The 25,202-nt window shown below is 42.4% G+C and overlaps 1 protein-coding gene and 1 long non-coding RNA gene across 9 annotated transcripts in view; one reads left to right on the forward strand and one right to left on the reverse strand.

Moving 5' to 3' along the window:
- The window catches only part of LOC135106420 (uncharacterized), a 505,119-nt gene that overhangs the window by 185,950 nt on the left and 293,967 nt on the right, over positions 1–25,202 (forward strand). The window lies entirely within an intron of this gene.
- On the reverse strand, positions 18,543–19,962 carry LOC135106419 (uncharacterized). The gene is made up of 2 exons (XR_010271283.1): positions 18,926–19,962; positions 18,543–18,809 (listed from the first exon to the last, which is right to left on the reverse strand). It is a non-coding gene; the product is annotated as an uncharacterized LOC135106419 (long non-coding RNA).

Genomic DNA, 25,202 nt, shown 5'->3' on the forward strand with positions numbered 1-25,202 from the left:
GCAGATCAGAGAGTACAGGGTCCATGGACCCCCCACGCTGGTGTGTTAGGAAGTTGATGTGGTTGTGTAGTCCCTGTACCACAGTGAGTTCAGTGAAGGCCCTCATCACCAAGTGTTGGTTAAGATCTCCTATGATTATTATGTGTTGACAGTTGTGGGCGGCCATAATGTCGTCGAGGTGGTCTGAGAGGTAGTTTAGGAGAGCATTTCCCTGCCATTGTGGTCTGTAAGCAGCACACAATGGCAGGCTGCTCTTATCTTCTAGGATAATGCAGAGAAAGACGATCTCCATAGCTGCGGGGATGTCAACTAGCAAGACATCAACCTGCATCCCACACAGCGATACCACACACCTCCCTGTCTTCCATGTTGGTCTCGCCTCACCCACGGCGAGTACCTGGGGATTTTGTCACATGTTGTCATGCATCTATCATCAAGGAAGGTCTCCACAGCCACTACTACATCCACCCGGTGTCTTAGGATGAATGTGTGTGTTAATTCTCCCCATGTTGGTCCTAAATCTTCTCACATTGGCTGAAAGGACCGTGATGCTTCAGGCATCCATGTTCTTTACTGATCTGCTGTTTGTTGGAAGTGATGGGGCTGGGCCTAGGACTGGAGTGTAGGGGGGCTGCAACACTGGGTTGGGGTGGGGAGCCGGGTGGGTGGAGGTGGGAGGGTAACGCTCTGACAGGATAGCATGGAAAAGTCACTCTTGCCTTGCTTCTGCTGCTTTGGTGTAACACTGTTCTTCCATGTGCCCTCATTGCAAGCAGTAGGTACACTCTATTCTCTTCTTTACCTCTGCCTGGCATTTTCTGCACTGATCAGCTGTACATCCTCGCCGACCACAGAAATCACACACCTCTGCTCTGCAGTGATTTGTTGTATGACCTCGCTGGTGGCAGTAGCCACAGAACGGTGAAGATCCACTTGTTCTCCTATTTTGCCACCTATTGTTCCTTCCCGTGCTGCTGGTGTCTCTCCCCGTGTACCCCCTGTGGGCAGTAGGGAAGTGTTATGGGTGGTGACGAGGGTGATCAGAGGGAAAGGAAGAGGCATTGTCAGGTGCAGCGAGGTTGGTGGGAGGAGAAGTAACTTTGCGGCGCTGAGTGGGCTGTTGTTGCAGGCATGAGGGACGGCCTCAGACAGGTCTGTTGTTTCGGTCATCATGAGTCACCCTGTACAGCTGCTGAGGGTTCCCTGACTCCCACCAGGCCTGCTAGCAGGGGTGTTCAGTAAACACCTCCTGCCAGTCAGTATCTATTGTACTGGGCAGGGTGCTGGTTACTTGTGTGACCGGGGAAGGGGTGGGAGCCTGCTGGGCCAACTGAGTGCAGGTGTCTATGGCACTGAGTGTGTCAGCTAGTGATGCTCTCTGTTGTAGTTTGCCTCTCTGTTGTTCAAAAGCCACCTTTCGGGACTTAAGGGAATGGATTTCACCACTCTGCCTGATGATAATTTCGACAAGCTCTTCAACAGAAGTGGAGAGAAGCTCTGTTTTAAAAGCGTCTTCAGGTGTTGACTGGTCCGTTGGTGGGTCAGGGAGGGGAGCTTGGTCTGGTATGGGCGTGTCGTCAGCAGCGTCAACCGTGTAGGTGATGGGGTGAAGTATGCCTTGGGTCCTCCTGAGCTCTTCCGTTTGTAAGCAGGAGAAGGTACCTCCAGTATGGCAATCACTACACACCTGGTTTGAACAGCCTGCTTGGCTACAGGTTTGGAGGGCTTCACCCTTACTGAGTAGCTGCAGACACCAATACCTTGCCCTGGATAACCTGACTGGCCCACCCAAGCTATTTTCTTGTGTAGAGGGCCCAAATCAAGGCAGGTGGTGGTTGTAGCTGCCATATGGTGTGTGTGGGTGCGTCAGATCAGGAGAGAGAGAGAGAGAGAGAGAGAGAGAGAGAGAGAGAGAGAGAGAGAGAGAGAGAGAGAGAGAGAGAGAGAGGCAGTCACTGTTGGCGGGAGAGGAGTGCTGGGTTGCAGTGGGGTGGGAGGGGGCGCAGTCAGATCGGGTCAGCTAATCCTTTTTCAAGGTCACCTCGAGTAGTGTAGGTTCCTCGCTACCTTCATGTGTACACTCCTACATTCACCACCAACACTTCACTGTATTCCACCACTGTTACACTATAGAACTTCACATGAGATGGATCCTTGCACTAGTGAAGCACTCACAATACCACTTATCACTGTTAGGAGGTGTTTACTTCGGCCACACTCCAAAAGGAAGCCAAAATTCATGGAGCTCAGCACAGTGCGTCCTTCCACCACGGTGCCCTCTCTCTCTCGCTCTCTCTCTCTCTCTCTCTCTCTCTCTCTCTCTCTCTCTCTCTCTCTCCTCTCTCTCTCTCTCTCTCTCTCTCTCTCTCTCTCTCTCTCTCTCTCTCTCTCTCTCTCTCTCTCTTCCTTTCAGGTTATACACACCTTTATTCATATGTTTAATTAAGATGGCTGTTGGAAAGCATAAAACAGATTTGTTTGCCTATTCATGGGCTTAGGAGTGGGTGTAGCCAAAGTCCAGCAGGTGTAGCCCCAAGTTATGATTCTCTCTCTCTCTCTCTCTCTCTCTCTCTCTCTCTCTCTCTCTCTCTCTCTCTCTCTCTCTCTCTCTCTCTCTCTCTCTCTCTCTCTCTCTCTCTCTCTCTCTCTCTCTCTCTCTCTCTCTCTCTCTCTCTCTCTCTCTCTCTCCTCTCTCTCTCTCTCTCTCTCTCTCTCTCTCTCTCTCTCTCTCTCTCTCTCTCTCTCTCTCTCCTCTCTCTCTCTCTCTCTCTCTCTCTCTCTCTCTCTCTCTCTCTCTCTCTCTCTCTCTCTCTCTCTCTCTCTCTCTCTCTTATATAGTTTTTCCTTTCTCCCTCTCTCCTTGGGTTATACATGCCTTTATTCATATAATTCATTAAGATGGTTAGCTGAAAGCATGACAAGTTTGTTTGGCTATTCATGGACTTAATGTAATGGAGTAGGCTTTCTATGCCATGCAGCGCAACCCTCCTGCATCTATGCTTCTTAGAGGCCAAGTGGTGAAGGTCCATACTCTGGAATCTAATGTGGGACCCACTGCATACAGTATAAGTTTTTAAATTAAATTTGAATTTTAAACTAGTGGCTCAGAATAAACTGCTACAGGGCAGCCTGTGTCCTGGGGCAGTGGGTGGTCTTTTGCAATGCTGCTACACTAAATGGGTAGTGGCAAAGCAGTGTACTAGGTAAATAAGGCACATAGCGGCAAATTTGAACTTTTGGTTAGCAAAGGGAACAATATCGAGATCACAATTTAATTTTGCGAGTAGACTGCTTGTATCTCAGAACGTTTGTAACTCTTTACCTTATAACTCGGACGTCCTCTGCAATGGTATATGTTAGGCAAGTAAACTTAAGGCCATACAGCTCCCAATGTCTCATCTGAAACCTGACCCTAATTTAATGTAAACTAATTTAGATTGGTGGGTTCAAGAGTAAACACAAAAGTACTAACAGGTCCTTATAAAAACATTCTTAGTACAAAGAAGTGGCTGTGTTCATGACATGTATCATATACCTACATCCATACTTTATAACCATGGTGGAGGACTTTTGCTCTACAGACATGATGTTATTCTAGTAGCAATGTCATAACAAGCTTATTGTTATTATTCTACACACTTGACCATAGTTAAATATAATTTAAGCATTTTTTTTTTTTCATCATAAAATTAATCAATGAATGCTCACGGGCCACACTAAATCAACTGGCCTGCAGGCCTGCAGTTGAATGACACTGCTCTAGACCATGTGTTTCCTCCCCCAACACTTTACATAAATATAAACAACCAGAACAATCACTTTTGGGGGATGGAAAATGATTTCCCCAATTTGACTCATCACAACACATTATACAGCATTTCTATAGTCAGTACCCTACCAATGTATTCCTGGCTTATTCATTAACATGGCCTACTGCTGATAGGAGGCCTAAAAATTACACCAGACACATAAAAAAAAAAAAAAAAACATGCCAAAATTCAGCTGTGGAACTTGTGTGCCATAAACATCATCACCCTGTTGATTTGCCCAATTTTTCCTTGTTATTCAATAACAATAAGAGAAAATGGAACAAATTGCATGGATTACCATGGTAACAAAAAAATAAAAAAAATAAAAAAGGAAAAACATGCATGCACGTAACTTTAAAAAAATTGTTCTAGGGGGCAGTGAATGAACTCACCATATCAAATAAGGTTATTGAGGTCAAATGGAATATATATAAGCCATATATTCAAGAAAAGCAAAAAAAAAAAAAAGAAGCTAGATTTGGTAATTCAGGCCAAATTAAATATTCTTAGGCCAAATGCTTGAAAAAGCCAAATTTGAGGTTTTTGGCCTAAAAGCACCAATTTCATAACCATGTTTACATCAGGTTGGCTGACCACTGTCACCTCTTAAGTCTTTTCATTGGTCCTTTTTTTTCTGTTATTTCTAGACTGTATGCTCTAAAGTAGTTCCCCCACCCTACAACACATCTTAGGCAAGAACACTGCAGTAGATCACATGTGGGGCTGCAAAATAGCACACTCTGTGACCTTCCAAGAAACATCTTGTCTGTACCACAGCCACTGTGTATATTTACCTATATTAAACACACCTCTGTATAAGATGCACCCATATTTTACAAGGATGTTATGTGGAAAAAAAATTTGTATTATCTTTCATCATTAAATTATGGAAAAAAAAATTGTAGTGTGTGTGTGTGTGTGTGTGTGTGTGTGTTTTTACGTAGTTGTGACACACAGGAGAAGAGCTAAGCTCATACTGTCCCGTCTCCATAACTGTTTTTATCCAACTTTTCCTTAAAGTCATGATTATTTGTAGCACACACCACTTCCCCTTCCAGTCCATTCCATGCCTCTGTGCTTCTATGAGGAAAGCTAAACTTCTTTATGTCCCTTCTGCAGGTGGTTACTTTTAGTTTTCTTCCATGTCCTCTTGTTTCTCTTTCGTTCATTATAAAGAGATGTTCCTTATCTAGTTTTTCCATCCCACTCAGCAATCTGTTCAATGCAATCAAGTCACCTCTCTCTCATCTCTTTTCCAAGGTTGGGAGTTGCATTCTAGCTAGTCACTCCTCATGTGACAAATCTTGCAATTCTGTTATCATCTTTGTTGCTGCTCTTTGTATTCCTTCCAACTTTCTTATGTGCTTTTTTTCATGTGATGACCAAATTACCGCTGCGTATTCTAATCTTGGATGTATCATTGTGGTGATTATTTTCCTCATCATTTCTATATCCAGATAAGCAAAGGCAGCTCTTATGTTTCTTAGTAGGCTGAGAGTTTCACCAGTTATCTTGTAAATATGTTTTTCTGGTGATAAATTCTCTGAGAAAATCACTCCCAGATCTTTTCCTCTTGTTGTCTTATTTATTGTTTAATTTCCCATCTTATAGTTATAGCCACACCTTCTGTTACTTTTTCCAAATTCCATCTTTTTACACTTACCAGAGTTAAATTCCATTTGCCATCTGTTGCTCCACTCCCACACCTTGTCTCTATCTCTTTGTAATTCTTCACAATCTTCCATTCCCTTCACTCTTCTCATAAGTTTTGCATCATCAGCAAAAAGACTCACATAGCTGGAAACCTTCTTCATCATATAATTTATATACACCACAAACATTATTGGTGCCAATACTGACCCTTGGGGGACCCCACTTAATACTGGGCTCCACACTGATGTCTGGTCCCTAATTACTGTTCGCATCTCTCTGTTTTTAAGGAAATCATCCATCCATTTCAGTATTTTTTCTATTACACCACCTATCTTTTCCAGCTTCCACAGCAGTCTATTATGCAGCACTTTATCAAAAGCTTTTCTTAAATCTAGATAAATACAGTCTGTCCAGCCATCTCTCTCCTCTATGATATCAGTCACTCTTGAATAATAACATAATAAATTAGTGACACAAGATCTCCCTTTTCTAAAGCCAAATTGACAAGTTGTGAGAATATCCTTATCTTCCAAAAACTTTGTCCATTTGTTTTTTTTATTATCCTTTCACATATTTTTGCAACCACACTCATCAGCAAAACTGGTCTATAATTACAGAAGTACATGAGACTTACCGTAGGTTAGTTGAAATGTGCTTCGGATTTTGCGAGGCACATCACGTCTGCTAGATGGTAGAGTTCACATGAGATACACTACACTTCGCCACACAGTCAGTCTTTAAAGATACAACTACCCACATGAAATATTATCTCCCAACCCTTCCAGTCAGTGAATTTTTGTTGTGTAAACCAAGAATCATCAATTAACAAAGGGAGGGAGTGGAGGGCATGTGAACTCTACCACCTAGCAGACGTGATGTGCCTCGCAAAATCCGAAGCACATTTCAACTAACCTACGGTAAGTCTCATGTACTTCTGTAATTTTACTTCGGCAAATCACTTGTCTGCTAGATGGTGCCGTTCACATGAGATTTTAAAGTCATGTGGGTGTTGTATGTAAAGGGTTCTGTCAAAATTAACAAAGTACACGAGACTTACCGTAGGTCAGTTGAAGTGTACTTCTAATTTTTCGAGGCAAATCACCTCTGCTGGTGCGGAGATTTCACATGAGAGAGAGTGCGTCACGCGCTGCCGGCAGACTTTAAAGCAAGGACTCGACATCCACATGATGAACCAATTAGGAAATTAAGTAACCTGTAGAGCTTAAGGTAGGGAGGGAGAGGAGGGCATGTGAAATCTCCGCACCAGCAGAGGTGATTTGCCTCGAAAAATTAGAAGTACACTTCAACTGACCTACGGTAAGTCTCGTGTACTTTGTTAATTTTACTTCGGCAAAATCACCTATCTGCTGGGCGGACATTTCCCATGAGGCTTTGAAGCCATGTGGATGACGAGGGAGGATGCAATAGTAGAGAGGAAAAGGAAATGCCCCACAAGAAACAGTACTATAACTATTATTCCATGGAAGGATCTTGTACATGAGACAATCATACAATTGGTGTATAAAATAAGGTACATTGCATCCAACTTAATCCAATCTACAAACAATGTTGAAATATGGTAACAGTTCACATCATAAGGTAAACCTAAGGTACTAGATACTAAATACTTAAAATATCCGTGTACTGCAACACTGGAGTGCAGCAACAAACCCAAATCATGTCTTATTCTAGCACTGCATCCTGAAAGAGGTCAGAAGCAGCCACAATGTTCTTATTATAATATTTTGCAAAGGTAGATTCCCTAGACCAGCCCGCCTTAGCCATAATGCATGCGACAGGGACAGCCGCCACTCCAGCTTTTGAAGCTGCTGCTGGCCGCACACTACCAGCGGAAAACTTTGAGATGTCTATGCCGGACATGCGGAGAATGGTCCTGACCCAACGGGCAATAGTGTCTTTGGAAACTGATTTGTGGGGTTTTATGAAGCTAATGAGGAGCCTGGCATCAGTGTGCATCTCATCCTGTCTAAGCTCTTTAGTCACATCAATGTACCTCAGGAGAGTGCTACAGACACATAATCGTGGATCCTTAGGGTAACGATGGAATGTGACCCTGTTGATGTTAAAATTTGGTCTGGATTGTTTAAGAGTGCCTGCCAACTGTACTGAGATGGAGTGTTCATTAATGAGCATGTCTCTGATTAACAGTAGTTGTAAAGTTTGAATTCTGGCAGCTTGAGTTAAGGCCATCATCATAACCAATTTTAGCGTTAATTCTTTAAGGGTTAATGCATGTAAGGGGAACATGGACCTTAGTTGCTCTAAGACAGGTTGGACGTCCCAAGTGTCAGTGTACCTGGGCTGAGGAGTTCTAAGATTGAAAACCCCTCTCATGAATCGGATGACCAAAGGGTGATTTTCTGCCCTGCATCCGTCCACCACAATGCCGAGAGAAGACAGGGCACCCCTCGCAGTGTTCACACACTCAGAACCCACACCCCTGTCAAAGAATTCCGTCAAAAAATTTACAATGTGACCTACAGTTGGAGAAATGGGACATTTCGTCTACCACAAAACGACATTCCGTCTACCACAAAACAACGACCACCTCTGGACATGTGGGCGGTATTGCCTCTCAGTACCTGGTTTCCAGGAGGCAAGTATGATGTCTGCAGCAGCCGGCGAAACTCCTCGTTTCTGCAAGTTTTCCCTGACAGAAGGCATGCCATGAGCCTCGTGTGGAACATGATGGGGTGTGGATCTGTTGTGGACAGGTGTGTTAGAACATTCCTCGTGTTCGTTATCAAACGTGGGAAGTCTATTAGCAACTGGAGCAGCATGCCCATCCAAAACTGGGACGGCCACAGAGGAACCACCATCCAGCCTCGTGCTTGCTCTGCACGTAACTTCTGAAGGCACCTAGCAATTAATGAGAATGGGGGGAAAATGTAAGACAAATCAAAGTTTGACCAGTCCAAGGAAAAAGCATCAAAATATTTAGCCTCCGGATCTGGCAACCACGAACAGAATGTATCAACCTGTTTGTTAAGCCTTGAGGCAAATAAATCAATGGACGGTGTCCCAAAAACATTACACAAGGTAGTAAAAATGTGTGAGTCGAGTTTCCACTCATGTCTGTCATTAATCTTGCGAGAGGCTACATCAGCCAAGGTGTTGTCCTTCCCCGGTATGTGCGAGCATGTAACCCATGAGTCATGTTCCAGACACCAATCCCAAATCTGGGTAGCAACATCATTACAGGACTTGGACTTTGTGCCTCCCATTTCATTGACATAGTTTATGGCAGTGGTATTATCACAAAAAACTCTAACATGTCTACCTTCCAGCTCATGTTCAAATGCTTGCAAAGAGAATAGAATGGCTTTCATCTCCAGGATGTTAATGTGAAGCTCCTTTTCATCCAGGGACCAAGTACCACTTGTAATCTGACACCACAAATGACCCCCCCAACCAAGGCTGGAGGCATCAGTAAATAAATCGATGCCAGTACCTGGCCTAAAAATGTGTCTGTGATGTCTGTCCACATTGTTTAACCACCAGGAAAGGTCTAGTTTCATGTCTGCAGTAATATTCAAAGGCCTGTCAAAATTACCATACTCCTGTTTCAAAGCGGCAATTTTTCCCCCCTCCAACTTCCTGTAGTGAAGTTTACCTAACTCCACTGCTGGGATCGCAGCCACCATGAGGCCGATCACCCTGGCCACCTCTTGAATGGGGGCAACATCTTTACACAAAAGTTCTGCACATCCTTGGCGAATTTTGATTAGTCTACGCTCAGGTAAAGAGGCAGTCATGAACTTGGTGTTAATAACATTGCCTAGGTATTCAATACATTGTGTGGGGGTGAGAACAGACTTCTCCATATTGATACAAAAGCCTAACCTCTGCAACAGAGAAATGGTGGCCTGAATCGCCTGAAGACATCCTGAGTAAGAGTTACTGCAAATTAATGTGTCATCTATAAAGCTGGTGATAGTGTATCCTTCCTGCCTTAGAGTAGCAAATACTGGCTTCATCAGTTTGGTGAAAAGCCGAGGTCCCTCAGAAATGCCATTAGGGAGGCAGGTGAATTGATAGATAACACCTTGCCATGTAAAACATAAAAATCGTTGTTGCTCATCTGCAACCCTAACAGAATAATAAGCATGCCTGAGATCGACAGAAGCCAAAAAATCACCCTGGTTGATGAGCCTGATGGCCTGTTCAAAATTTTCCATTTTAAAATGTTTATATGGTATGTATTTGTTTAACCTCTCCAAGTTAAGAACCAGGCGAAATTCCCCGTTTTTCTTTTCTCGCAAAAAAATAGGAGAGATAACCTGCTGAGTTTGTTTGTGTGTGACTTTAATGACTTTAAGCTGTAAAAGTTTTTTGATCTCTCCAGAAATTATCCCCTGTTGCACAGTGTTGAACCTGTATTCCAAATCATTAAAAAATAAAGGATGAACACTATCGACATCAATATCAAGGTGGCAATGCTGAACAATATCCAAAATGACAGGGTCACTGGTAATTTTACGCCACTCATGCAGGAAAGAGTGTAGTCTGCCAGCTTTAAAACATGCACTTGCCTGTAAGTTTACTGGGGCTGCCTGCTGCGGCCGCCCCGGCCCTTGGAGTTTTTTTGGCTCCACATCCTGACGAGTGGAAGGCAGTCGTGGGGCAGCCCTGGAGCCATACCTCTGTTGCCCATAGGGTTGGAACCTGGCGTAATATCCCCTACTAGCAGGCTTGTTCCAATATCCACCAGGGCGTTTACCTGCGAACTTGCTAGTAAAGGCAGGCTTTTTCTGCGAGAACTTACTCCGCAGTTTCTCCGCTTCCTCAATTTGTCTGGCAGACTGGGACACATCGTCACCGAACAGAAAGCGAGTACTCGTAATTGGCACCTTATCTGAACAAAGATGAGCATTTTTATAGTTTATCTCGCGTTTCATGACAAAACGCCTGGCCAAATTGTTCCTGTGATTGGCATTGCCTAGCAATGCCAATGCACCATTTAGCATGCTCACCTCATGTGCCAACTTGGGGTTACCTTCCTGTTCAGCCAAATCATCCAGTGCCACTAAGGATTTGGTGATAATGGTTGAAGCCCGCAGGATGTCCTTATTTACCTCCTTCAAGCGGAAGTCTGTCTTCCTGGCATCCAGCTTCAGGGCCTCCAACACCTGTGGGTTGCATTCCACTGGCGCAAGAGCATGGCAGTTATTAGGCCTCTTGACAACATCGTCCTCACACATGGCCTTGTAGTCCTCCTCTCTCATACCATTATCAAAGAGAAAGTTTACCATCTCTGCCACTCTATTGTCAATGTCAGCAACCACCGTGTCAGAAGGACCAGAGGCCTTAGTGCCCTGAATTAAGGTGCTGTCAGCAGGGGCGGCAGGCATCGACACTGCCTCATCCTCACTCATCCTGGCCGAGAAACCAGAAAAAAGTGGCAGAACAAGGAGGCGACAAACCCCAGCCCCCCAGAGTACTGTCCTCCACAGTCACCTGCGCCGACCCAGTAGGGGGTGGTAGTTGCCGTCTGTCTGCCTGCAAGGCCTCCACTTCACCCCGCAAATCAGCCAAGGCGTCCAACACAACTGACCAAGGGGGAGGAGCAGGAGAAGTGCCGCGGGAACCACGTGCGTCAGCACTGTTACGTAATCTCACGCAACCATGCCTCCCACTCAAGTGACGAGATGAATGATCCCTGTGCCTGTCGTCGTCATCTTGAGGGCGAACAGTGGACCCAGGGAGAGGAGAAGGCCCACAGAAGGCACGTGGGGCAGGAGGGGAAGGGGATCGAGAGGCAGAGGATGCTTCACCAGACTCCGACATGGCTGCCGCACTGCGATAAGGAGAACAAAGCCGTAAGCTTCCCACACAGTTCCATCGTCAGTGGAGACCGATATACCAATAATACAACTCGCCCCAAAAACGGGTAACGAAGTTGAAGGCACTGTACCTGCGTAACAAGTATCGTGGCCTTATCTGAAAGAAAACAGCAAAAACTTGGGAGTCCGTATGACCCAGAATGACCGTGTCTGCCCGACGCGGCGATCAGCAAACAACTGCCGGCAGCGCGTGACGCACTCTCTCTCATGGGAAATGTCCGCCCAGCAGATAGGTGATTTTGCCGAAGTAAAATTCACATTTTGTAAATAGGTGTAAATAAAAGTTCCTATTACAAAAACCCCATTGTCATTTATGAAAATAGAACATGATTTTTACTGCTGATAACATTTCAAACCTTACATTATACTGAGCCTAGCACTGCTTGAAAAGGGTCTATTTCCCCTTGTATATCCTTATTATAATATTTAGCAAATGTGGCTTCCTGCGTCCAACCAGCTTTTGCCATGATGGTGGCAATAGGCACATCCAGTGCCATGGCCTTAGACACTGACACAGGTCTAATACTACCTGCTGTGTACCTCTTGGTATCAATCCCACACTTACATAACATGGTCTTAAGCCACCTTGCCACCATGTCCTTAGAAACACTCCTATGAGGTTTTATATAACTTATGAGTAATCTCCCATCTGCATTTCCAGATTCTGTCCTTAGCCTCTCAGTTCTTTCTATATATTCTTTCATAGCCTTAACTACACACAATCTGTAATCCTGAGGATAAGCTTTAAATACAATAGTACGAACATTAAATTTTGGCCTGCATTGCTTGATGTTACCTCCTAACAAAACTGAAACAGATTCTTCTCCAAATGCCATATTCACCAACAATAAGTGCAAAGTTTGGATCCTGGCTGCTTGTGTCATTGCCATCAGCATCACCATTTTTAGCGACAAGTCTTTCAGTGTTAGGCTGTGTAGTGGTTCCACGAGTCTTATCTTTTGTAATACAAGTTTCACATCCCAGGTCGTTGCGTACCTGGGTGTAGAAGGGCGTAAGTTGAAGACTCCCCGCAGAAATCTGTTGACAAGTGGGTGATTGCCCGCTCTGCAGCCTTCCACCATAATTCCTATTGCAGATAGAGTCCCTCTCGCCGTGTTAATGCTTTCATAACCCACATTCCTTTGAAAGTTATGAGAAAAAGTTTAATATATCTGCTATAGATGGTGCAATGGGATTAATGTTCCCTCTACTACAAAAGAGTGTCCACCTCTTGATGTGAGTGTTGTATTGTCTACCTGTTGCTGGTTTCCAAGAGGCCATAATGATTTCCGTACCTTCTTTAGATACGCCACGTTCTCCAAGTTGTTTCCGGACAACTGACAAGCCATCAAATTTGTGTGTTTCATTATTGGGTGTTCCTCAGCAGTTGACGGATGCATTAGCACATTTTTCCTTCTCAGTATGACCCGAGGGTTGTCTACTAGCATCCGAAGGAGCACCCCCATCCACGGTTGTGATGGCCAAAGTGGCACTATGATCCATCCTCTGGTCCTTTCCTCCCTTAACTCCTGCAGACATCTAGAGATCAGAGAGAAGGGAGGAAAGAGGTAAACCAATTTAAATTTAGCCCACGGAATTGTAACTGCATCAATATATGCAGCCTCTGGATCTGGTGTCCATGCACAGAATGGAGTCATTTGTTTGTTCAGATGTGAAGCGAATAGGTCTATACAAGGATTCCGAAATATAGAACACAATTCCTTAAATATCATCTCATTCAGCTGCCACTCATGTCCGTCATTAAAGGAACGTGATGCCTCTTCGGCCATGACGTTACATTTGCCTTTTATGTGGGAAGCTGTCAGCCATACCCCATTACTAAGACACCATTCCCAGATGTTCCTACTAATGTCGCCACAAACTATTGACTTAACACCTCCCATCTCATTCACGTAATTAATCGCTGTGGTGTTATCACATAACACCCTGACGTGTAAACCTCTAAGATGTGTAAAAGATCTCAATGAGAATAACATAACCAATAATTCACGCATTAATGTGTGAACGCACCTCTTCAGGGGACCATCTGCCATTGGTAGTGATGCTATTTTGGCAACCTGCCCATCCTAGATTTTAAGCATCTGTGAACAACTCAGTATCTGGTGCATTTCTGAATATTTTCCTGTTTTGATTCTCCAATTCCTTAATCCACCAGTTTAAATCTGTTCTAATCTCCTGTAATGTTCATCCATCTATTAAAGTCTCCACATGCCTCTTCCAAAGCCTTGATCTTTGCTCTTTCCATCCTCCTATAGTGCATCTTCCCCATCTCTACAGCTGGGATTGCTGCCACCAGCAGGCCAATCACTCTTGCCACAATTCTAATTTTTTCTTTCTGTCTATTGACTAAAAGAGAGCAATGCTGTATAATCTCATCCCTCCTACGCGCCGGCAAGGTAACTGTCATGGCCACCAAATCTATCACGTTACCTAAATACTCAATACGCGTAGTGGGACTTAAAACAGATTTCTCCACATTTATGCAGAAACCTACACTCTGCAACAACTGAATGTTGTCATTCATGCAATCAAAACATCTCGGCAAAGAGCTACTACACAGAAGCGTATCATCAATATAACTAGTGATGTTGTGGCTTTTATGCCTAAGTGTAGAGAAAACTGGCTTCAAAAGTTTTGTGAATAGACGAGGACCATCCGAAAACCTGTTAGGTAGACATGTGAACTGGTAAATCTTATCCAGCCATCTAAAACACAGATATTTTTGTTGTTCCCCTGCAATTTTTACTGAATAATAGGCTTTCTTAAGGTCTATAGAAGCCATATAATCTCCTTGACTAAGTAACTGTAATACTTGTTCAAAATTTTCCATTTTAAAATGAGTATATTCTACATGCCTGTTCAGTTTTTCAAGATTTAACACCATCCTATAATCCCCCATCTTATTCTTCCTCAGAAAAACTGGTGAAAGTATTTGTTGATCCTGTCCATGTGTCTCTATGATGGCCTTTATCTCTAACAATTTTTTAACCTCCTAATGCATAATCAGTTTATCTTCCTCACTAAAGACATACTGTATATCCTCTCTAAATAAATATCCGATATTAGCTTCATCTATATTCAGATGACAATGTTCCACCATATCCAAAATGAACAGACCACTTGTAATCACACGCCAGTTATTGATAAACTTGTGAAGTTGCCCAGCCTCAAATTGTTCTTTCACCTGGGTTAACGCCGGGGGTTATGTTGACCCCGGCCTCTCACGTTTTTTGTTGTCCAAGCTTGAGCAGGGTAGGAGCGCCTGTGTTCACCACTGGAGGGCATCCTACGAAAACCATACGGCTGATATCTGGATGGGAATCCACGGGAGGAGGCCTTGGCAAAAAAGTTACATTGTTTACCTCCACCAAATCTGCCACTGCTTGCTGTCCAAGATGTAGGCTTCTTAAAAGTGAATTTGGTTTTCAGCCCTTCTGCCTCCTCAATATTTCTGTTGGCTTGTGACAGGTCATCCCCAAACAATAGACCCGTCATGGGAGCCTTGTCAGCACACAAATGAGAATATTTGGGATTAATGTCCCTCTTTATGATATGTCGCCTGTTCAAGTTATTTCTGTAGTGGGCATTACCCAATAATGCCAATGCACCATTGAGCATGGCCACCTCATTTGCAATAATTTGGTGCTCTTCATCATGTGCCACCTTGTCTAGCACAGTAAGCGATTTTACAACAATAGTAGCTGCCTTGGTAATATCTTTTTCCCACTTCCCTTAAGCGGAAGTCTGCCTTCTTTGCCTCTGCAGGCAGCGCGTCCAGGACCTGTGGGTTGCAATCCACTTGAGTTAATGCATGGCAGTTATTTGGTCTAAATATCACCTCATCCTCTACAATGGCTTTGAAATCTTCCTGCCTCATGCTATTAATAAACAGGTGGTTCACCATTGCAGCAATTTCCTTGTCAAGTTCTTTTGAGACAGTTTCCATGGGTCCATAATTCTTAGCACCTTGTAACAATATACTATCATGAGGAACATCCCTCTGGATTTCCTCTTCCTCATCACTGTCCTCCCTCAGTGGAGTTCTAAATCCAGAAAATCCTGCCTGTGATTCCTGAGAATCAGGCATCAAAGTATTATTTGACACCTACAGGGGAGCATTGTTATGAACTGCTTTTGACTTCACAGCCCCATTTTCCTTCTTAAGCTTGTCCATGTCTTTTCTCAACTCAGTCAAAGCATCCATAATCATGCCCAAAGAAGGCGCAGTGCTGTCTTCACCAGCTTATTTTCGAGAAGGGGAAGGTGACCGAGAGTAACTTAACCTCTCATGACGAGTAGAACGGCTCTTAGATCTGGATCTTTCTTCATGTTTACTCCCCTTGTGTAGTTCCTTTACCTTAGCTGAGGTGCGTGGCATGCTGGTAGTTCTGAATCTCTCAGGACTGGGGCAAGCATCAGAAGGCGTCCTAGACATGGCGGCTAATGTTAACAAGATGCCACCCCTTTTAACAGCAGTTCCTTTTATAACCCCACGGGTGCCTTAACGTCACACACAGGGTAACTTTAAATCAAAAACTCCTTCCTTATAGTAATCTGGGAAGTCAAATGCCCCCAGGCTTGTAAATAAGGCAATATTTTTCTTGCCCCAATAATGGGTAACAAGATGGAACCATCTCGCACCTATGTCGGCTCACGAGAGTGCCCAAATATTGTTATATATATATAGCATAAAATATTTGCCAATAATCCGCCTTATACCAAGTAACGGATATCATATAACCAATAATCCGCCCTTATACAAGGTAACGGATATTTATAGTCCTTAATCCGCCCTTAAATCAGGTAACGAATTCAAATAGGCAACACTCCGCCCTTATCAGGTAACGGATATCCATAGGCAATACTCTGCCCTATAATCAGGTAACGGATAACTAAAGACAATATTCCACCCTTATAACAGGTAATGGAAATCATAATACACAATCCAAACAAGAAAACTGTAATATTCCTATCACTCCTCGATAACAGAAGTCGTAACAACAGAACAGGAGGTGGGACCGACGTCCGACTTGTGTGGTGTCTGCGTAGTAACTGACTGTGTGGCGAAGTGTAGTGTATGTCATGTGAACGGCACCATCTAGCAGACAAGTGATTTGCCGAAGTAAAATTTAATGGGTTGTGAGAATGTCCTTATCTTCCAAAAACTTTGTCCATTTTTTTTTTTTATTATTCTTTCACATATTTTTGCAACCACACTCATCATCAAAACCGGTCTATAATTTAATGGGTCTTGTGTGTCTCCTCCTTTAAATATGGGTACGATGTTTGGCCTTTTCCAATCCTGTGGAACTATTCCTTCATTAATAGAGGTACATATGATGGCATATAATTTATCACTAAGCTGGTTACTGCATTCTTTTATTACCCATCCTGACACTCCATCCGGTCCTGTGGCCTTTCTCATTTCTAATGTTTTGATGATTTCATCAACTTCCTCTTTTGTTACTTGAAATTCCTCTATTTTTCCATTTTTAGGTGTGCACAATGGCCTTATAAATTCCTTTTCCTTTGTAAAAACTCCCGTAAAGCTCTTATTCATCACTTTTGCCATCTCTTTCAGGTCTTCATAAACCACTCCATCTACCATTAGCTTTCCTATACTCACTTTGCTTTTCAGTTTACCATTCACATATCTATAGAAGAGTTTGGGATCATGTTTATACCTGTCTAGTATATCTTTTTCAAACTGTCTATGTTCATCCCTCAGGATCTTCACGTAATCATTCCTTGCTTGTTTGTAATTATTCCACAGGTTAATTCTTTTACTTTTCCTCTATTTTTTCCATGTATGCTCTTTTGTCATTCCTGCTGCTTCACATCTTTTATTAAACCACTTTTTTTTTATCAGCTATTACTGTCTGCTTTTTAGGCACAAACTTTTTTTCACCTTTATATATTTTAAGAAATTCATCCCACTTCTCTTCGACCCCTGTAGCCTTATGGAATCTATCCCATCTCTCCTCTTGAAAATAAACTTCCTCATGTTATCAAAGTCTGCCTTACAGTAGTTTAATCTCCCAGCATGGTGTTCTTCATTCTTTTGATTCTCTATTTCCTCATTTATATTGAAGCTATGGTAGCATGGTCACTTTTGGCTAACGAACACCCTATGTGAACATTCTCAATTCCTTCTGGTTCCTTACTAAATAACAGATCTAGTCTTGATGTTTCTCTATCTTTTCCAAATCTTGTATCTCCTTTTATCCATTGCGTTAATTTATTATCCATTGCCAGCTGTAATAATTTATTTCCCCAAGATGATTCAGTTCCCTCCATGTACCACTGTTCCCAACACACATCCTTACAGTTAAAATCTCCCATCATGATCAATTTGTCACCCCTTAGCACATTCTCTGTCCAGTTCACTGTGTCTTTTATCATTATTTCATATTCTTCATTTGACCAGGCATTGGTTTTGGTTTTTGGGTGTGTGTGTGTGTGTGTGTGTTTGTTATGTCAGAAGGCCACTGACCAAGGGCAACAAAAAGTTTTAGTAAAAAAGAAAGGCCTTTTAATGCCAGTTCCCATAGAGATATCAAATATAATAATAATAAAAAAAAAAAAACAGAGGACAAGTGTCTTGATACCTCCCTCTTGAAAGAGTTCAAGTCATAGGAAGAAGGAAATATAGAACCAGGCTGCGAGTTCCAGGGTTTATCAGAGAAAGGGATGCATGATTGAGAATATTGGAATAGGGATGAGAGAAAGAAGAAAGTCTTGTGCAGCCAGACCACAGGAGGAGGGGAGGCATACAGTTAGTAATATCAGAGGAGCAGTTAGCGTGAAAATACTGGTAGAAGATAGGAAGAGCTGCAACATTGTGGCAGTGAGAGAGAGGCTGAAGACAGTCAGTTAGAGGAGAGGAGTTGATAAGTGTTGGGGATTCCAAATGTGTAATAAACCACAAATCGTAACAGGTGTTTATTGCTTGAAGTGTTTCGACCTGCAAACATGGGCAAATCAATACACATCCACATATCATAGTACACCCAGTTCAATCCCTCACAATGGTACCAAGAAAATAACACTTCATGTAGAGATTCTGACATCCGTTACAATCATATCCCAAATATAAAAATAAAGCAACAATCAGTATACAAAATCCAACTAAACTTCACTTGTATATCACTCATAATACTCAATAAATTCCCATAATGTACTCACTTCAGTGGCCCACACTGACGCTCTTCGAATCCCCGTAGCACACCTGACATGTCACCCCAACTATCATCCAGTCCAGGGCGTCCTCACAACTCTGTCTGGCAACAATATATCCCTTGTACATTACCCTATCTTACTAATACATCCTCTATTTGTAACCTTCACCAAATTATACTAATCACAGCACATGGCGGGTAAATAAACACAACTAACCTGTAGCACGGAGGACCAACCAACACACCAACCGACATGAGGTCCAGGGCGTCCCTACATTCTCCGTCTGGCAAACAATAATATCACTTGTATTACCTTAGCTACTAAACACATCCTTTGCTTGTAATCTTCACCACAGTATACTAATTCACAGCACAAGGTATATAAATAAACACAACTAACCTGTAGCACAGAGGACCACCCAACACAACAACCCACAGTACATTGGTGGGCCGGCTTAGACAACCCGCCAGGCTGACCATGTTCACAGGTAGTGGGTGAAACAAAACACCACAAAGAAGCGTACCAAACTTCTCCCATTCCAACAAAACACAACTTACATTTTCTTTAACACAGATAACAAAAATATATTGTATAAATAAATAATAGATGGTTAACATATCATTTTAATGATACAATAAGACAAAAAGCTTTTGATTCCACTGTCTCTAAAACAGTGATGTAAGTGGAATCCCTCCATACATATGAAGTAAACTCCATATATGGACAGATAAGGCCCCTGTACAGAGTTAACATTTAGGGTGGGGAAGGGCGTGAGAAAAACTGGCAAACAACACAAAACTCCTGACCTCATAGAAGCTGCTTTAACTAAAGATGAGATATGAAGTTTCCATTCTAAATTACATATAAGTAAAAGACAGAATGAGGATATTCATTGTAGAAGAGGGGACAGTTGAGTGCCAGTGAAGAAGAGGGAGTAGATATCTGGAAGGTTGTGTTGAGTTGATAGATGGGGGCATAGAGTTTTGAGGCATTGAACAATACTAAATTTGCTCTACCCTAATGACAAATTTTAGAGAGCTCAGAAGTCAGGTGTTTTGTGGCTTCCCACTGTGAGCTGTTTACTTCCTGAAGGGTTGGACCTCTACGAAAAAGACATGGAAAAGTGCAGGGTGGTATCATTAGTGTAGGAGGGGATAAGACAAGAAGTTTGATTTAGAAGATCATTGATAAATAATAGGAAGAGAGTGGGTTATAGGATGTGGTGCTATGGAGGGTAGCAGCTTAGTTTGTTTAGTTAAGTTTTTAGTTTTCATTAACTTTTATTTTAGATTTTTCTTTACCTTTTAACTCTTCACTCTATAAAATTATTACTTTACCTTTTCTTGAATTCTCTATTTTACCTTTGGTTACTTGGTAGCATGTCTGAGTATTAAAAATAATCATTTGGTAGCATTACTGTGTATTAGGCACTGATGTCCCTTCAGAATATTGAATTTATAGGTGTAGTTTGTTTTTAACAAAAGGTATGGGTGCAGCTGGGAGGAAGAATGACAAGTCACCTTTTCACAAAACAAACTAAGTTATTTAATTACTATTTCACCATAATTAATTCACAATTTAACTCATGAATTTATGAGAACAAGAACAAAATTTTCACCAGACACTCCCAACTAATTACAGAAGTACATGAGACTTACCGTAGGTTAGTTGAAATGTGCTTCGGATTTTGCGAGGCACATCACGTCTGCTAGATGGTAGAGTTCACATGAGATACACTACACTTCGCCACACAGTCAGTCTTTAAAGATACAACTACCCACATGAAATATTATCTCCCAACCCTTCCAGTCCTTGAATTTTTGTTGTGTAAACCAAGAATCATCAATTAACAAAGGGAGGGAGTGGAGGGCATGTGAACTCTACCATCTAGCAGACGTGATGTGCCTCGCAAAATCCGAAGCACATTTCAACTAACCTACGGTAAGTCTCATGTACTTCTGTAATTTTACTTCGGCAAATCACTTGTCTGCTAGATGGTGCCATTCACATGAGATTTTAAAGTCATGTGGGTGTTGTATGTAAAGGGTTCTGTCAAATTTCACATTTTGTAAATAGGTGTAAATAAAAGTTCCTATTACAAAAACCCCATTGTCATTTATGAAAATAGAACATGATTTTTACTGCTGATAACATTTCAAACCTTACATTATACTGAGCCTGGCACTGCTTCTTGAAAAAGGGTCTATTTCCCCTTGTATATCCTTATTATAATATTTAGCAAATGTGGCTTCCTGCATCCAACGAGCTTTTGCCATGATGGTGGCAATAGGCACATCCAGTGCCATGGCCTTAGACACTGACACAGGTCTAATACTACCTGCTGTGTACCTCTTGGTATCAATCCCACACTTACATAACATGGTCTTAAGCCACCTTGCCACCATGTCCTTAGAAACACCCCTATGGGGTTTTATATAACTTATGAGTAGTCCCCCATCTGCATTTCCAGATTCTGTCCTTAGTCTCTCAGTTCTTTCTATATATTCTTTCATAGCCTTAACTACACACAATCTGTAATCCTGAGGATAAGCTTTAAATACAATAGTACGAACATTAAATTTTGGCCTGCATTGCTTGATGTTACCACAAACAAAACTGAAACAGATTCTTCTCCAAATGCCATATTCACCAACAATAAGTGCAAAGTTTGGATCCTGGCTGCTTGTGTCATTGCCATCAGCATCACCATTTTTAGCGACAAGTCTTTCAGTGTTAGGCTGTGTAGTGGTTCCACGAGTCTTATCTTTTGTAATACAAGTTTCACATCCCAGGTCGTTGCGTACCTGGGTGTAGAAGGGCGTAAGTTGAAGACTCCCCGCAGAAATCTGTTGACAAGTGGGTGATTGCCCGCTCTGCAGCCTTCCACCATAATTCCTATTGCAGATAGAGTCCCTCTCGCCGTGTTAATGCTTTCATAACCCACATTCCTTTGAAAGTTACGAGACAGAAAGTTTAATATATCTGCTATAGATGGTGCAATGGGATTAATGTTCCCTCTACTACAAAAGAGTGTCCACCTCTTGATGTGAGTGTTGTATTGTCTACCTGTTGCTGGTTTCCAAGAGGCCATAATGATTTCTGTACCTTCTTTAGATATGCCACGTTCTCCAAGTTGTTTCTGGACAACTGACAAGCCATCAGATTTGTGTGTTTCATTATTGGGTGCTCCTCAGCAGTTGACGGATGCATTAGCACATTTTTCCTTCTCTGTATGACCCGAGGGTCGTCTACTAGCATCCGAAGGAGCACCCCCATCCATGGTTGTGATGGCCAAAGTGGCACTATGATCCATCCTCTGGTCCTTTCCTCCCTTAACTTCAGCAGACATCTAGAGATCAGAGAGAAGGGAGGAAAGAGGTAAACCAATTTAAATTTAGCCCAAGGAATTGTAACTGCAGCAATATATGCAGCCTCTGGATCTGGTGTCCATGCACAGAATGGAGTCATTTTTTTTGTTCAAGCGTGAAGCGAATAGGTCTATACAAGGATTCCCAAATATAGAACACAATTCCTTAAATATCATCTCATTCAGCTGCCACTCATGTCCGTCATTAAAGTAACGTGATGCCTCTTCGGCCATGACGTTACATTTGCCTGGTATGTGAGAAGCTGTCAGCCATACCCCATTACTAAGACACCATTCCCAGATATTCCTACTAATATCATCACAAACTATTGACTTAACACCTCCCATCTCATTCACGTAATTAATCGCTGTGGTGTTATCACATAACACCCTGACGTGTAAACCTCTAAGATGTGTAAAAGATCTCAATGAGAATAACATAGCCAATAATTCACGCATTAATGTGTGAACGCACCTCTTCAGGGGACCATCTGCCATTGGTAGTGATGCTATTTTGGCAACCTGCCCATCCTAGATTTTAAGCATCTGTGAACAACTCAGTATCTGGTGCATTTCTGAATATTTTCCTGTTTTGATTCTCCAATTCCTTAATCCACCAGTTTAAATCTGTTCTAATCTCCTCTGTAATGTTCATCCATCTATTAAAGTCTCCACATGCCTCTTCCAAAGCCTTAATCTTTGCTCTTTCCATCCTCCTATAGTGCATCTTCCCCATCTCTACAGCTGGGATTGCTGCCACCAGCAGGCCAATCACTCTTGCAACAATTCTAATTTTTTCTTTGTCTATTGACTAAAAGAGAGCAATGCTGTATAATCTCATCCCTCCTACGCGCCGGCAAGGTAACTGTCATGGCCACCAAATCTATCACGTTACCTAAATACTCAATACGCGTAGTGGGACTTAAAACAGATTTCTCCACATTTATGCAGAAACCTACACTCTGCAACAACTGAATGTTCTCGGCAAAGAGCTACTATACAGAAGCGTATCATCAATATAACTAGTGATGTTGTGGCTTTTATGCCTAAGTGTAGAGAAAACTGGCTTCAGAAGTTTTGTAAATAGACGAGGACCATCCGAAAACCCGTTAGGTAGACATGTGAACTGGTAAATCTTATCCAGCCATCTAAAACAGATATTTTTGTTGTTCCTCTGCAATTTTTACTGAATAATAGGCTTTCTTAAGGTCTATAGAAGCCATATAATCTCCTTGACTAAGCAACTGTAATACTTGTTCAAAATTTTCCATTTTAAAATGAGTATATTCTACATGCCTGTTCAGTTTTCAAGATTTAACACCATCCTGTAATCCCCCGTCTTATTCTTCCTCAGAAAAACTGGTGAAAGTATTTGTTGATCCTGTCCATGTGTCTCTATGATGGCCTTTATCTCTAACAATTTTTTAACCTCCTAATGCATAATCAGTTTATCTTCCTCACTAAAGACATACTGTATATCCTCTCTAAATAAATATTCGATATTAGCTTCATCTATATTCAGATGACAATGTTCCACCATATCCAAAATGAACAGGTCACTTGTAATCACACGCCATTTATTGATAAACTTGTGAAGTTGCCCAGCCTCAAATTGTTCTTTCACCTGGGTTAATGCCGGGGGATATGTTGACCCCGGCCTCTCACGTTTTTTGTTGTCCAAGCTTGAGCAGGGTAGGAGCGCCTGTGTTCACCACTGGAGGGGATCCTGCGAAAACCATACGGCTGATATCTGGATGGGAATCCACAGGAGGAGGCCTTGGCAAAAAAGTTACATTGTTTACCTCCACCAAATCTGCCACTGCTTGCAGTCCAAGATGTAGGCTTCTTAAAAGTGAATTTGGTTTTCAGCCTTTCTGCCTCCTCAATATTTCTGTTGGCTTGTGACAGGTCATCCCCAAACAATAGACCCGTCATGGGAGCCTTGTCAGCACACAAATGAGAATATTTGGGATTAATGTCCCTCTTTATGATATGTCGCCTGTTCAAGTTATTTCTGTTTTGGGCATTACCCAATAATGCTAATGCACCATTGAGCATGGCCACCTCATTTGCAATAATTTGGTGCTCTTCATCACGTGCCACCTTGTCTAGCACAGTAAGCGATTTTACAACAATAGTAGCTGCCTTGGTAATATCTTTTTTCCCATTTCCCTTAAGCGGAAGTCTGCCTTCTTTGCCTCTGCAGGCAGTGCGTCCAGGACCTGTGGGTTGCAATCCATTTGAGTTAATGCATGGCAGTTATTTGGTCTAAATGTCACCTCATCCTCTACAATGGCTTTGTAATCTTCCTGCCTCATGCCATTAATAAACAGGTGGTTCACCATTGCAGCAATTTCCTTGTCAAGTTCTTTTGAGACAGTTTCCATGGGTCCATAATTCTTAGCACCTTGTAACAATATACTATCATGAGGAACATCCCTCTGGATTTCCTCTTCCTCATCACTGTCCTCCCTCAGTGGAGTTCTAAATCCAGAAAATCCTGCCTGTGATTCCTGAGAATCAGGCATCAAAGTATTATTTGACACCTACAGGGGAGCATTGTTATGAACTGCTTTTGACTTCACAGCCCCATTTTCCTTCTTAAGCTTGTCCATGTCTTTCCTCAACTCAGTCAAAGCATCCATAATCATGCCCAAAAAAGGCGCATTGCTGTCTTCACCATCGTATTTTGGAGAAGGGGAAGGTGACCGAGAGTAACTTAACCTCTCATGATGAGTAGAACGGCTCTTAGATCTGGATCTTTCTTCATGTTTACTCCCCTTGTGTAGTCCCTTTACCTTAGCTGAGGTGCGTGGCATGCTGGTAGTTCTGAATCTCTCAGGACTGGGGCAAGCATCAGAAGGCGTCCTAGACATGGCGGCTAATGTTAACAAGATGCCACCCCTTTTAACAGCAGTTCCTTTTATAACCCCACGGGTGCCTTAACCTCACACACAGGGTAACTTTAAATCAAAAACTCCTTCCTTATAATAATCTGGGAAGTCAAATGTCCCCAGGCTTGTAAATAAGGCAATATTCCTCTTGCCCCAATAATGGGTAACAAGATGGAACCATCTCGCACCTATGTCGGCTCACGAGAGTGCCCAAATATTGTTATATATATATAGCATAAAATATTTGCCAATAATCCGCCTTATACCAAGTAACAGATATCATATAACCAATAATCCGCCCTTATACAAGGTAACGGATATATATTTATAGTCCATAATCCGCCCTTAAATCAGGTAACGGATTCAAGTAGGCAACACTCCGCCCTTATCAGGTAACGGATATCCATAGGCAATA

This window comes from Scylla paramamosain, chromosome 13, assembly GCF_035594125.1.
Source record: "Scylla paramamosain isolate STU-SP2022 chromosome 13, ASM3559412v1, whole genome shotgun sequence".
NCBI classification, from domain to species: Eukaryota; Metazoa; Arthropoda; class Malacostraca; order Decapoda; family Portunidae; genus Scylla; species Scylla paramamosain.